The 15,056-nt window shown below is 42.5% G+C and overlaps 1 protein-coding gene across 1 annotated transcript in view; it reads right to left on the reverse strand.

Moving 5' to 3' along the window:
- The window catches only part of bcl9l (bcl9 like), a 30,709-nt gene extending 16,606 nt beyond the window's left edge, over window positions 1–14,103 (reverse strand). The window contains exon 1 of the mRNA XM_063907206.1: window positions 13,771–14,103. The gene's annotated coding sequence lies outside the window, so the exon portion shown is untranslated. The remainder of the gene's footprint in view (window positions 1–13,770) is intronic.
- Window positions 14,104–15,056: the final 953 nt, after the last annotated feature.

Below are 15,056 nucleotides of genomic sequence, written 5' to 3' on the forward strand. Positions count from 1 at the left end.
AATTGATTGAAGTCACTGGGACACATGACATTGACAATTTTATTTAAATGTTTATATGATATATTCTAAAATCAAGAGTTGTTTCCTACTTGTCCAGTGTAGATATACAATGCTGCATTGATTTAGAGTAATTAGGTTTACATGACATAGAAACTACTGAAAATAAATGAGACTTTTCGGAACATGAGACAATTTTTTCGGGACAATATTCATTATCAGAGTTGTTGTGCGTTCATTAACAGAGCTGTTGTGCGTTCATTAACAGAGTTGTTGTGCGTTCATTAACAGAGTTGTTGTGCGTGCCACAAAATATTTCAACTCCTTTACTCAGGTGCTGAGTATCAGTATACAGCTCTGGTTTACACAACATGTTAAAAAGAGCACACAACACACCTCTGAGGGGGTTTTTCCTCACCTGCTTTTATGTTAAAACTGTGTAATGTGGGTTTGTGGTGGATGTAATGGCTCCCTTCATGTCCACACAAAGGTTTTAAACAAGCCTAAAAAAGTCACCCTTATCACCGCATACCACCAAGTCAGACATGCTGTTTATTTCAGTGTCAGCTTCTGCTGCATAGCTTCTTTAATAAGTCAATTAACCTTTAGTGGACCGCTACAAATGTTCAAATGTACCAAGTGAAAGCGCAATTACAGTTTGGTTGAGATGCACTGTGATAACGTGGGAGATATAGCATTAAAATAAGAGGTAACAGCAACAAATGGTGTCATTTCTCAAGACTGACTACTGAATATTACCATTCATTTTAGGCACTGGTTTTGCTGCTACACATATATCAACCAATAGAACCCACAATTCTTGATCTAGGCTAATATAGCTCAAGAACAGGATTAAAACTGAGAAAAAGACTTTGTTTCTCTGCAGAAACAAAACAAACAACAAAACACACAGAACAAAGAAAAACTAAGTGAGAAATTGTCTGAATATAGAAAAAAAGAGTCAGCTTATAAACTTCAAGCTCCTCTTCAAGCTGCTAAAGTTGCTGCACTACATTTATGAGAGGAAGAACACAAAATGGTTCTGTCAGCTAGCGTTCTATTGTAAGAGCCCGGCGGATTTGCAAGCCATGCGACTTTAGAAAAATCTACAAGGACGCTGACAGCGAGCTCTGCGAGGTTTTAAGATGTTGAATCAGCCAGCAGGCCGCTGCCAACTTTCACTCATGGAAAATCAACTGACACCAATAGTCTGTAACGGCTTCCAAGTGGAAGCCATCAGAACATTTTGAGTGATTATTGGTGCCAGCTAGGGTTGGGACACGATTTTCGAATAGTCGAATATTCGTGACACGTTCGAATAAAGAATACTCATTTCGAATGCCGCATTGATTTTTTTTTTTTTTTTTTTTTAATTCTTTTTTATTGTATTGCCGCATTGACTAGTAGGCCTATTGCGTTTCACTGGGAAAGAATGTCGCATTGTTTACATAGAAATATACGTCCGAACCTAATTACGTTTCATGTGGTAAAAAAAAGAATGAAGAGGTTTCCTAGTCCCTAAACGATATTTAAGCTGACATATGCAAATTCTGCCAGAAGATGCCGCTACAGTAGGAGTAGAGTACAGTAGGCGAAACAATAACAGTAAACAAAAAATAACAGAAGAAGAATTTGAAACGTGCGATTGCTCAGGCTACAACAATGCAGCGAGCTAGTAAAAGTTCTGTATGGTCCTCCTTTACTTTGATCAGCGAAAATGAAGTTCAATGCAATCTCTGCCAGGTAAAGCTGGCATACCATAAATCAACCACTACCATGCACAACCACCTGAAAGCGAGACACCCCGTAGAAGTGACTTCGGGACAGCAGCAGTCAGTTGCCGCGTTCATGGTGAGGTCTACTAAGATGAATGCTAGGCGTGCTGAACAGCTAACGGCGCTTCTCGCGAAGATGGTAGCAAAAGATATGCTGCCTATAAGCTTTGTGGAAGGAGAGGGGTTTCGAGAGTTGATGAACTTTGTTGAGCCTGAATACAAAGTTCCATGTCGGAAAACAATCACTAGCAGACTCGAAAAACTTCACATTGAAAATGCAAGCATCCTACGCAATGATTTAGAGAATGCCGATAAAGTGTCCCTAACCACAGATTCGTGGACGGCACTGACCACTGAATCATATGTCACAGTCACCTGTCATTACATGCTTGAATGGGAGATGCGGAGCGCTGTTCTGCAGACCAAAGCCATGCCTGAGCGGCATACGGCTGATAATCTGGCAAATGTCCTGTCTAATGCGAGGGATCACTGGGGTCTCACTGGAAAAGTCACTGCCTGTGTACACGACAATGCCAGTAACATTGTTCTCGCCAATTCCCAGGCTGGGCTGGGATGGGACTCGCAGCCTTGTTTTGCGCACACCCTTCAACTCGCTACAAATGACGGGTTCAAATTGCAAAACATAAACCACGTCGTTAAAGCTGCCAATCGCCTTGTATCTCACTTTCACCATAGCACGGTGGCAACAGAAGCACTGAAGCAAAAGCAACAGCTCCAAAACGTCCCTGGCCACAAGTTAGTGCAAAGCTGCCGTACCCGATGGAATTCAATATATGACATGTTCGAACGCTTGCTAGAGCAGAGATGGGCTGTGTGCGCTGTCTTGTCGGACAGGACTGTCACTAAGCTACCAGACGCGCGCACACTGGAACTGGCCGATGATAGCTGGACTGTGATGGAGGAACTGATGCCAGTGCTGCACTCCCTGAAATGCGCCACTACCGCCTTGTGCGGAGAGTCAAATGTCTCTCTATCCATGATTTACCCGGTGGTTGCAAATCTTCTGTCTAAGCATCTCAAGGAAGTCCCAGAGGAGTCCAACAAAGTCACAAATTTCAAAAAAAATGTGGCGACCTCATTGAAAGCGCGGCTTGCACCTGCGGATACCAGCAGCGCACGAAAAGTCGCCTACATTGCCTCATTTTTAGATCCCAGGCACAAACACCTGAGGTTCACAACTGATGAGGTGCGTGACACAGTTCAGGCCGAGGTGAGAACTAGGGTTGGGACACGATTTTCGAATAGTCGAATATTCGTGACACGTTCGAATAAAGAATACTCATTTCGAATGCCGCATTGATTTTTTTTTTTTTTTTTTTTTTAATTCTTTTTTATTGTATTGCCGCATTGACTAGTAGGCCTATTGCGTTTCACTGGGAAAGAATGTCGCATTGTTTACATAGAAATATACGTCCGAACCTAATTACGTTTCATGTGGTAAAAAAAAGAATGAAGAGGTTTCCTAGTCCCTAAACGATATTTAAGCTGACATATGCAAATTCTGCCAGAAGATGCCGCTACAGTAGGAGTAGAGTACAGTAGGCGAAACAATAACAGTAAACAAAAAATAACAGAAGAAGAATTTGAAACGTGCGATTGCTCAGGCTACAACAATGCAGCGAGCTAGTAAAAGTTCTGTATGGTCCTCCTTTACTTTGATCAGCGAAAATGAAGTTCAATGCAATCTCTGCCAGGTAAAGCTGGCATACCATAAATCAACCACTACCATGCACAACCACCTGAAAGCGAGACACCCCGTAGAAGTGACTTCGGGACAGCAGCAGTCAGTTGCCGCGTTCATGGTGAGGTCTACTAAGATGAATGCTAGGCGTGCTGAACAGCTAACGGCGCTTCTCGCGAAGATGGTAGCAAAAGATATGCTGCCTATAAGCTTTGTGGAAGGAGAGGGGTTTCGAGAGTTGATGAACTTTGTTGAGCCTGAATACAAAGTTCCATGTCGGAAAACAATCACTAGCAGACTCGAAAAACTTCACATTGAAAATGCAAGCATCCTACGCAATGATTTAGAGAATGCCGATAAAGTGTCCCTAACCACAGATTCGTGGACGGCACTGACCACTGAATCATATGTCACAGTCACCTGTCATTACATGCTTGAATGGGAGATGCGGAGCGCTGTTCTGCAGACCAAAGCCATGCCTGAGCGGCATACGGCTGATAATCTGGCAAATGTCCTGTCTAATGCGAGGGATCACTGGGGTCTCACTGGAAAAGTCACTGCCTGTGTACACGACAATGCCAGTAACATTGTTCTCGCCAATTCCCAGGCTGGGCTGGGATGGGACTCGCAGCCTTGTTTTGCGCACACCCTTCAACTCGCTACAAATGACGGGTTCAAATTGCAAAACATAAACCACGTCGTTAAAGCTGCCAATCGCCTTGTATCTCACTTTCACCATAGCACGGTGGCAACAGAAGCACTGAAGCAAAAGCAACAGCTCCAAAACGTCCCTGGCCACAAGTTAGTGCAAAGCTGCCGTACCCGATGGAATTCAATATATGACATGTTCGAACGCTTGCTAGAGCAGAGATGGGCTGTGTGCGCTGTCTTGTCGGACAGGACTGTCACTAAGCTACCAGACGCGCGCACACTGGAACTGGCCGATGATAGCTGGACTGTGATGGAGGAACTGATGCCAGTGCTGCACTCCCTGAAATGCGCCACTACCGCCTTGTGCGGAGAGTCAAATGTCTCTCTATCCATGATTTACCCGGTGGTTGCAAATCTTCTGTCTAAGCATCTCAAGGAAGTCCCAGAGGAGTCCAACAAAGTCACAAATTTCAAAAAAAATGTGGCGACCTCATTGAAAGCGCGGCTTGCACCTGCGGATACCAGCAGCGCACGAAAAGTCGCCTACATTGCCTCATTTTTAGATCCCAGGCACAAACACCTGAGGTTCACAACTGATGAGGTGCGTGACACAGTTCAGGCCGAGGTGAGAACCCTCCTGTCCATGGCCGATGACCAAGAGACCGAAGAGGCAGCGGAATGTGATGAAGGGCCCTCCGAGCCAAAACATCCCCGAAAGGATTGCTTATCTGCAGCGGCAATCGCGGTCCTATTTGGAGAGGAGTACAGTGCAGAGGGGGCAACATACACCACTGAACTGACTCAGTACTGCCAGGATGTGTGCCCACCGCTCCACACTGACCCACTGACATGGTGGAAAGCAAATCAAAAAAGATACCCCCGCCTGGCAAAGTTGGCGAGCGCCTATTTGTGTGTGCCTGCAACGTCCGTGCCGTCGGAGCGCGTGTTCTCCGCTGCCGGCTTAATAGTTAATAGGCTGCGCACACGTCTCCACCCCGAACACGTTGACATGTTGATTTTTCTGAATAAAAATATGCAATAGGTTTTCGCTATTTTATTACTATTCTATTACTTTGCTATTTCTGTTAAATCCATTCGATCTCGTTGCTGAAACTGTTTCACCCGGTTCCGCCAAACAGGCAGTTAAATGAAAAACAGCGCAGCGGTTGCAATTATAAAACTGTTTGTTTGTTTGTTGTCATGCTGTAGCTGAGATAAATGCTCAGGGAATATGCCCATTTTACCGTTCTGTAATGTTTTTGTTGATTCAGTAAACTGTTTGGTTAAGTCTACTCTTTCTGTCGTGTGTGGTGGTTGAAGGAGGGGGATGTCGCACGTGAACGCGCGTGTGTGTGTTTTTTTTTTTTTTGGGGGGGGGGGGGGGGGGGGGGGGGCTCGATTTTCGAATAAAATTCGAATGTTGTCTAGCGAATTTCGAATAGTGTTTTGGACTGAAAGTCACATCCCTAGTGAGAACCCTCCTGTCCATGGCCGATGACCAAGAGACCGAAGAGGCAGCGGAATGTGATGAAGGGCCCTCCGAGCCAAAACATCCCCGAAAGGATTGCTTATCTGCAGCGGCAATCGCGGTCCTATTTGGAGAGGAGTACAGTGCAGAGGGGGCAACATACACCACTGAACTGACTCAGTACTGCCAGGATGTGTGCCCACCGCTCCACACTGACCCACTGACATGGTGGAAAGCAAATCAAAAAAGATACCCCCGCCTGGCAAAGTTGGCGAGCGCCTATTTGTGTGTGCCTGCAACGTCCGTGCCGTCGGAGCGCGTGTTCTCCGCTGCCGGCTTAATAGTTAATAGGCTGCGCACACGTCTCCACCCCGAACACGTTGACATGTTGATTTTTCTGAATAAAAATATGCAATAGGTTTTCGCTATTTTATTACTATTCTATTACTTTGCTATTTCTGTTAAATCCATTCGATCTCGTTGCTGAAACTGTTTCACCCGGTTCCGCCAAACAGGCAGTTAAATGAAAAACAGCGCAGCGGTTGCAATTATAAAACTGTTTGTTTGTTTGTTGTCATGCTGTAGCTGAGATAAATGCTCAGGGAATATGCCCATTTTACCGTTCTGTAATGTTTTTGTTGATTCAGTAAACTGTTTGGTTAAGTCTACTCTTTCTGTCGTGTGTGGTGGTTGAAGGAGGGGGATGTCGCACGTGAACGCGCGTGTGTGTGTTTTTTTTTTTTTTTGGGGGGGGGGGGGGGGGGGGGGGGGGGCTCGATTTTCGAATAAAATTCGAATGTTGTCTAGCGAATTTCGAATAGTGTTTTGGACTGAAAGTCACATCCCTAGTGCCAGCGGTCAATCATTTACAACCTTCAGACTCTGTGTGATGAATGCAGATTGTGCATGCTTCTGTTAGCTAAAAACAAAGGGGCAAAATCATTATTTCCTTCATGGGTTTGATGCTATGAGACTACAGTATCACTTTATATGATAAGTGCAGATCATTAAATACGGAGACTAGTCACCAACTTAAAGAAATGACCGGATGTTGAAAAGAATATCTCTAACACAGAGGCAGAAGTTTCTAAAGTCTGAATATTGAAGTACAGTAGAGAGAAAACTATGTGTGTACGCTGTCAGAGAATGTAAGCAAGGAGAGGACCCGACTGGAACTTCTTCAAAAGGCTTGCAGAAGACAAAAAAAACTGCAGTACTGCATATTTTGCATTTTTTGGGCAGAGCAGTGTAGCGCTGTTAAGGGTTTAACAAGCAGGGAAAACCAGTTCAATAGATAATTAACCGCATTCGACTCTATAGCTATATCTATTTCTCACTTTTTACAGTTCTTGCTGTAACTTTTTTCCCCTCCCTGTTCCTTCAATCGCACGCTTGTCCTCGTCTCCCAACATGCACTTTGTTTTTCAGCAGCCTGGTGCTGTAGGAATGTATCAGTCTACGAGCATAACAAGGGGTTACTTTAGGTCAACATCCATCTAAATGAACTTCTGAAACTGTTCAGTCGTGACCTTTCATGTTAAACCTTTAATGAAAGAGAGTTAATCCACAAACTATTTACAAGCCTGCGATCATCATATTCCTCTCTGCACTCGCTATTATCAGTCTCACAGTACTTGTTGGACTGCAGTGCATTGTGGGACAGTGCACAGGTGACAGCCAGCACACTAGGGGGGGAGGGGGGTTGTGGCAGGTTGCTATGGCAACAAAACATGTCACAGGGCTGAGTAAATATAGGCTAACCAGAAGGCACCGTGCAGAGAGAAGGGCCTGCAACAGAGGAAAGGCTGCAGGGGAAAAAAGGAAAAGTGTGACATTTGTAAAGATCTCAAAGCATCGCTGTCTTTTGATGTAACAGGCCTCGCTGAACAGTCATGACAAAAGAGATGACCTCAGATGTACCTTCTTTTATCATACCAAGAAAAGAACATTACTAAAAATTCAGAAACGCAACAAAACCAAGAAATAACCTCAGATTTTTATATGCCATCATCTGGGTGGATATTGAAGGTTTGTAACTGTCTTCAGGACTGGCTGAAGTAGAGAAGGCATGAAAGTGTGGCTCATTTACACAGGATTTGTTAGCTTTTCCAGACAAACACCAATAAAGACTTCCTTGATAGGCTGGACATTGAGTGGTAAGAAGACTCTAGGCACCTAGTACATGGTTTCGCCTCAGCTCCGGGACAGGGAAGTACTGGGCTCATTTTGTACAGAGGGTCAAGGGTTGTATCCTTTCCAACACATTCTGGGAAAAAAGCCAACTAGAGCAAGGAAAAAGAGCAAACCGCAGCCTCAGAACAGACAGAAAGCAGATATTACGGCACAGAAGCAGTGGGCTGATGGACAGAAGCCACTCGCTGTCAAAATGAACACACACCTACCAGTCTGCTCAAGAGAGGACGCCAAGTCCGTGAAATCAAGTACAATGTCTTGGTCTTTCCCTGAGGCCAAACTTCATCATCATTAAAATGTGTGTAGGAATGCACTCCTCCGCCACACAATATGTTGGCTTGGGGAAATAAAATGTTTCCAACAGATTCTTTTTCAGATTTGGCAAAAAAGATTTAAAAGAATAAGTGTTGTTTCCTCAACGGAGCGGGTTATGGGTTGTATACAACATCCTCTTCCCAAAACAACACTCAACTAATTGTGAACAGAGACCAACATGTGAGCCTAAACGTGATCTGACCATAACTGAAATAACTTTCCTGAACATTTAAAAAAATTGGATGAGAAACATCAACATTGGCTTAAAAAGACCCTACTATGAGTTATAACTGAATAAAAAGTGGTGAAGATAAAAGAAGAATTGTAAGTGTCCGGATCTGAAGCAACCATGCATGCTGGGTAGGGCTGTTCCTGATTAGTCGACTAATCGTTAGTCGGTGGAAAAATAAAAGGTCCATCTGCGCACTGCATGTGCTATGATGCGTCTGCCGGAAACCCCCTCAGACTTCATTCAGAGCTGTGCCTGGCCCTTCAGTTATTTTGTCGGGCAGGATATCCAAAGTGTGCGATCCTTCAGAGCATGTAGGGGACGAGCCCCAAAAGGTGACATGCAAACTACGCTGGAAAAAAGTTGCCTCCATATCCACGCCATCATAACAAAACACAGAGCTTTATTATCCCCCACAACGTGTGTTCCTTTCTCAGACTCGGAGAAAAACAGCAGCAGTGTGTCAGACAGTAGCCTAGCAGTGTATCAACATATGTAAACCTATAATATATAATCATTCTGAGCTCAGGAAACGATCAATTCAAGCTTTCATTTCATGACCAGGGCGTAATGTGCGGAGGGATTTTTGCCGTCGAGCATATTTGTCGCTGTATCTATTTCCGGTGTAGTATTTATTGGGTTGTTATATTCAGATATGAATTATAGAAACTAGAACTCAATGCTCAGTGTGTGGTGTTTGTTCACACACACATTAAGAATCCTTACCGGAGCTTCTCCTGTTTGTACCGTTGCCGGGCGGACTGCTCCGTCCGTGCGGTGCGCTGTGACTCATGCGCTTTCTACGTCTACAATTCAATTTATATTTCAACGGTTAATTTTTACAATTGTATTTTATATTTCATGTGAAGCACAACGTACCATGCTGTTAATAACGTTCTTTATCAGCCTTTGAAACTGAAACCATTTTATCATAATATATAATATATGTGAGGCGATTAGTCGACTAATCACCTGAATTGACGACTATTAGTCGACTAGAAAAATCTTTAGTCGAAAAATCTTTAGTCGAGGGTAGCCCTAATGCTTGGAGATATTTGAGATGGAGCAGAGATGAAAGGAAGCCAAAGAAAAAGAGTCAAAGTATACTTGTAATTATTGCAATGCAAATGACCTCCAGAAAGTCAGAGTTTTAGCACATGTTGGGCCTTTGCTGGTTGTGGTGCAGTGTGTCCTTACAGTCACGTTGTAAGGTAATCAACTATAATTGGAAAGTGGTGTACATTTGTTAAAACGTTTTATGTTGGTTATAAAATTTAGTGAGTTTTAGAATATTTCATGTTTGATGTCAAGTTGAGGTAATGGTCTGATTTTTAAACCATAGGACAGGAAAGCTTAAGAAAATAAAAGGTGGTGAAAGGGGCAGCACACGGATGTAGAATCCCAGTCAGAGTTTGATGAGGATTTGTATGTAATAATTTTAATACAAACTGCTTAATACAAACTGCTTAAGGGTAATAATGGTATCCACCGTTAAATGCTAATTCTCAGTTTCATATTTGTATTTTGTGTCTCTACTGTGACATGTCTCCATGCTTTAATGTTCAAAAAAATCTATTTTTCTCATACTCTCTATTTTGAAGCACCTCTTTTCACCCTCTGTCTGAAACCAGATCCCAGTGTGCTCTGATTGGTGAGCTGGCCAGCTCTGTTGAGAACCACTAAGAGATGTCCCGCCCGTTAGCCTATCACGTACAATGTGTTGGCGCGCTAGGTAGCCAGGTTTACGCAGTGATGTCATTATGTTTCAGAAGTAAACAAAAGATTCCAATCAAGGCTTTCAGGCAGGTGGGGAGTGTGTGGGAGAGAAACGTTGGGATTGTAGCCTTAGAAGACCATTTACAAGTCATTCATTAAGACCTATGTAACAGACTACAGGAAAGAGAAAACCCCAAAAAGCATAAGATAAACCAACCCAAAGATATAATAACATGTGCTTTTCAAAGCAAGTCAACCTGGTAAGAGTTCAACATTCTCATACAAGGAAGTGACTGAACAACATCTACAGAGTGTTTCAGTTCCTTAGTTACAAGCATTAAAGCTGCTAAGGGCAATACGAATGGCAATGAGATATTTGTTTGTTTTGGTAAAGGTTTCAAGAGGGTTGCCCAATATATTGTGTTTTTATTGTCATAGCGATCCCATATTGCATGATGCACACATTGCGAAAGATGTGTGTTGAAAGATAATATCACAAACTACCATTCTTTCCTTTTTGGTGCCAGCTTGGTTCAATGTTCAAATTCTTCAATAATAACCAAAAAATGATCTGCTGTTATTTTTTTAGAAGAAAGGTAGAACTCAGTACACTTTATAACTCATTTATATTGATATCGCAATATCCAATAATGTTATCTTTTACCGCACATTTCCGTTATACTGCGGCAAAAAGAAAACCAAAACATTAAGAAACTGGTAGACAGTTTCATACATACTTTCATAAGTATTGCACAATCATTTAATACAGACTTGACTGTAATGCAGCTTTGACTTGATCAGTCTTAGCGATAAATGCATAAAAGCATCAGAGGCTATCAGAGATTCAGTATTTTCTCATGTATGGGGTAAAATGCTAGCTCATGAGACTCCCTATCTCCTCACCAAGACTGTTTATGTTTTATCTCAAATATGAAAAATGTGACACCAACTCTCAGTTCCCACAAATATGTCTTTCACAGAGCACACTTAGCTAGCCCAGTTCACCCACTGTAATATTGTAAAAAATAACCTTTGATGATATGTTTGATCTAATCACACCTGAGGCCTCATGGGAAAGCAGTAACGTGGGCTCGATGGGTTAACAAGCATGTGATCACACCTAAGGGGTTTTGTATGTGGAAAAGTTTACTTCGATGCGTTTCTCTGTTTGAGTCATCTAACTTAACATACAAGTTTCAATTCAAATGTGTAAACAAAAGTCGCACAGAAGTACAAGTTTCTAATATTTTTGGATATAATTTCGCATACAATTTAAGACTTATTATCTTGTGTTCAAATGATCTTAATATAAGCATCCGTTGTGACTCAATATGTTACATAAAGCTTTCCAGGCATAAGTAAGTGCTGACAAACAGAGGTGAACACATGTCCTCTTACACCCATGAAACAGTGTACAGTATCCGAGGGTTAATTCTTGTCTTCGGGGTCACATTACATTCTCACTTCTAGCAAGCAGCACTGCAGTTTGCTTGTAAAGGGACCTGCGTGCTGACCAGGTCTAAGTGTGGTTATTTGGTATGCACACAAGTTCAAATGGCATTGTTCTCACCTCACCGAACAAACGAATGTTAAAGCCCCTGAATACACCAATGTCATTTGAAATGTGGAAGAGTGGACAGAAAACATTTGTCTACAAGACTGCATGCAAAAATATGCAAAAGATAAGCACAGGGAAATGCACTGACACTGGGACATTAAACAATAATGCATAGAAATGTTTCCCCTAAATGCTTTCTAGTGAGGGATGAGACTGGGGCCTTGCAGTTAAGTGTCTAAGTGTATTCTGTCGTGTGGAAACGTTCTCAATATCACATTATTCTTTCATAGCTCACCTTAGCAGTGCTCCCTGTAACTCACCCCAAAGTTCTCAGATCACCTAGCCAGATAAGAAACACTTTGTCAGCAGCGCACCAAATCTGTCTCCGCTCGCACTGGGGCAGGCTGTGTAGTGGACATGTAGTGGCTGTCACATGATTATTCATTCATAATCAACTCTAGCTCAAACACAACGAGCCAAGAAATAGACTGTTCATTCACACATTGGATATGTCAATCAACACGCAGGCTTAATTTCTGCCCTACTGTACAATTACAGAAACATTAGCCTTCATGTTGTTATAAGAGGACTGCTTAAATAACAACTGTTCATCACCAGTTTTAGCCAAGCTAAATATAAAGAAGTGTACACAATTGATTAATAAAATATCAGTTTTTATTGAACTAAGTTACGTATTGACGTAATAGAAAATTGTGGTCTATTAGATCCTGTTAAAGTATTATATTAATATCCCGTAATAGCTTATTTCAAGGGATTCGTAAGGGAAAACACATACAGTAGAAAGACAAAATAAAACTTGCATGAAGGCGTCCAGGTAGATCATACTTAAAAATCGATAAAGATGCTATGATCCCAGAGATATCTCACGTCTAGTAGAAAGCATTGCACAGAGTACTGTAGCCCTGAAAGACAATTCGGATCAAGTTGCAAACTCTGTTAGGTGCTATATATAGCTCACCAGGATATTGTAGATACACAAACAGCATTGAAGCGTTTGTGTGCTCTCTCTCACACACACACACACACACACACACACACACACACACACACACACACACACACACACACACACACACACACACACACACACACAGATAGGCTGAGTAGCTGAAGAGGAAACCTGTAGTATCTCTCTCTGAGAACAGGTTCAAGGGGAGCATTATCACAATATATTCAACAGGCTGAACTGAGCAGGGTCATGGGTTCTCATAAGGTTACTGCACTGACACGCAAGAAAAAAATGGGTGTGATATAAAAAACCTTTCACAGGCTATATAACAGAATTTAGCTATATAATTATAATCAATACAACTATAATAAAGGCAAAGGCTATTAAAACATATGCATTTATCATGATTAAATTTAACCAGCATAGCGTTTTAGTCGTCAGGCATAGCTTGACGTCCAGCTGCACAGCATGCTTCAATGTGTGTTTCTGAATCACACCGGGGCAGGAAATGCCCATTAAAATAACATATTTGGATATATTTGTCTAAATGAAGATAGCGCTGACTACAACAACAGTTTCACAGAAGTATAGTGTAAGGCAGCGGCAGTATTAACAGCATGTTGCTGGTCTCCACATGCCCAAGCAGAGTCTGTGTTGAAGTGACAGGTAACGCTATCGTTACGCAGTCTGTCCCCTCACTGAACACCATTTAGCTGCTTAGCACAAAACCATACAGATGCTGCTTTTGCTGCATCTTTCAGATTAGCCTCCTGACAAGCTAATAGTGCTATTTAACACACATATATGGATTCACATGTTCGTATCTGATCGTACAGTTGCAAGCACCCCATCCTCGTTAGGAGAATTTAAGGACACATGCCCCTGAAGTGAACCCCGGCGCTCATGAGTGGGGACTTGCTGCGCCAGCCTGGTCCACGGGCTAACTTAGCATGCTAATTCATGTCTTCGCTAGGCTACTTGCTTGTAAACTGACGTCGCCGTAGCACACATCTGCAGGCGAACCAACGCTAGCTAACGGGATTTGAACTTTGTTATTGGCTTGCTAGCGAGCCGAAGACTTCATAAAAAAGAGGAGAAAGTTCGTCGAGTCCAAACGTAAAGAGGACAGCTGTGAAATTAACGAACAGCTAGCATACTAAGGCAGTGACAGTGTAATGAAATGCTGAGTACTGTACCTGGCGTGTGAGATCAGAAGAGGCCGATGTCAAGACTGACGGCCAGTCGACATTCCCCGGAGTGACCACCGCCGCCGCCACCGCTTGCTCTGTCCGCCGTAACACTGCGCAAGATGGTCCCTGTCCCGGTCTTTGATAAGAGCTGTTGCCGTTTGACGGGAGGTTAACACGGTGATAAACAACACGGCTTGTCTAGGTTGAAGTTTCGGTTGAAATCAGGGGACGCGTCACCTTGCAGCGGTTCATGACTCCCACTATTCAAGATGTAGAAGGGCAGGACGTTGCATTTCTCTGCGAGTCCATATCACTCCCAGCCGCTGACAATAATTAGTGTGGCCACACGGGCATCCGTATGTCACTGTAGGAGACTGATCTGTCATGCTGGACTACTGTGCTGGCTGCTGGGAAGCTCATTTGCATTTTGGTAAAATGAATATCAATGTCAATCCCTTCAAAATATGATTATTTATAATATGTATTATATATAAATACATTTGGAGGATGATTTGTCAACACCCTGAAAACAAAATGTATTTGGGGGATTCAATAAGTGAGTTATTTGAACTTCATGAGACATATCTGATCCAGCAAATCATCCTTTCCATCTCAACAGATCACATCACATTCCAAATTTGCACCAGTAGCATAGTTTTTAAATCCAAAGTAAATCAGAAACTCTTAACGTAGGTGCTTCAGGTTTAGGGGGAACCATTGGAAAGTTACAGAGTGAAGATTCAGTTGTTGCACTGCTAAACCTGCTCCTTTTTCAGCTGTATACTCCCTCTGGTGGTATGGGTTGTGAAAGTAACAACATACCTTCAAGTTAACTTATGGTGTAGGCTTTTTTTTTGTAAAAACACTGGCTTTGTTTTAAACTTAAGATGGGAGTAAGTCATGTTTCATGCTGATTATTATTACATAGGAAAGGCTGACTGCAGACTGCAGCGATTTATGGACACTTACACGGCTATATCAGGAGCAGCATAAGGCATCCATGTCTTCCGATGCTTGCAACCACTTACTGAATTGATATCCAAAATCAAGCAAACATGGAGCATTGTTTAGACACAGAGCACCTCTCGTATGCTTTTCTTTTCAATATGATGCAAGGATTAGACCTGCAACAGTTGCTTTTATATCACCTCTAAAATGTAGGTTTCTATACCCCCCTCATTTTTTCATCTTGTTTGCTGAAGGGATGAATAAGAAACCATTTTTTTATTATAAGGCAACCAGTTTAATATCAGGGAAGGACACATCAACTACAAGTCATAAATCATTGAGGA

Source organism: Eleginops maclovinus, chromosome 18, assembly GCF_036324505.1.
Source record: "Eleginops maclovinus isolate JMC-PN-2008 ecotype Puerto Natales chromosome 18, JC_Emac_rtc_rv5, whole genome shotgun sequence".
Taxonomy (NCBI): domain Eukaryota; kingdom Metazoa; phylum Chordata; class Actinopteri; order Perciformes; family Eleginopidae; genus Eleginops; species Eleginops maclovinus.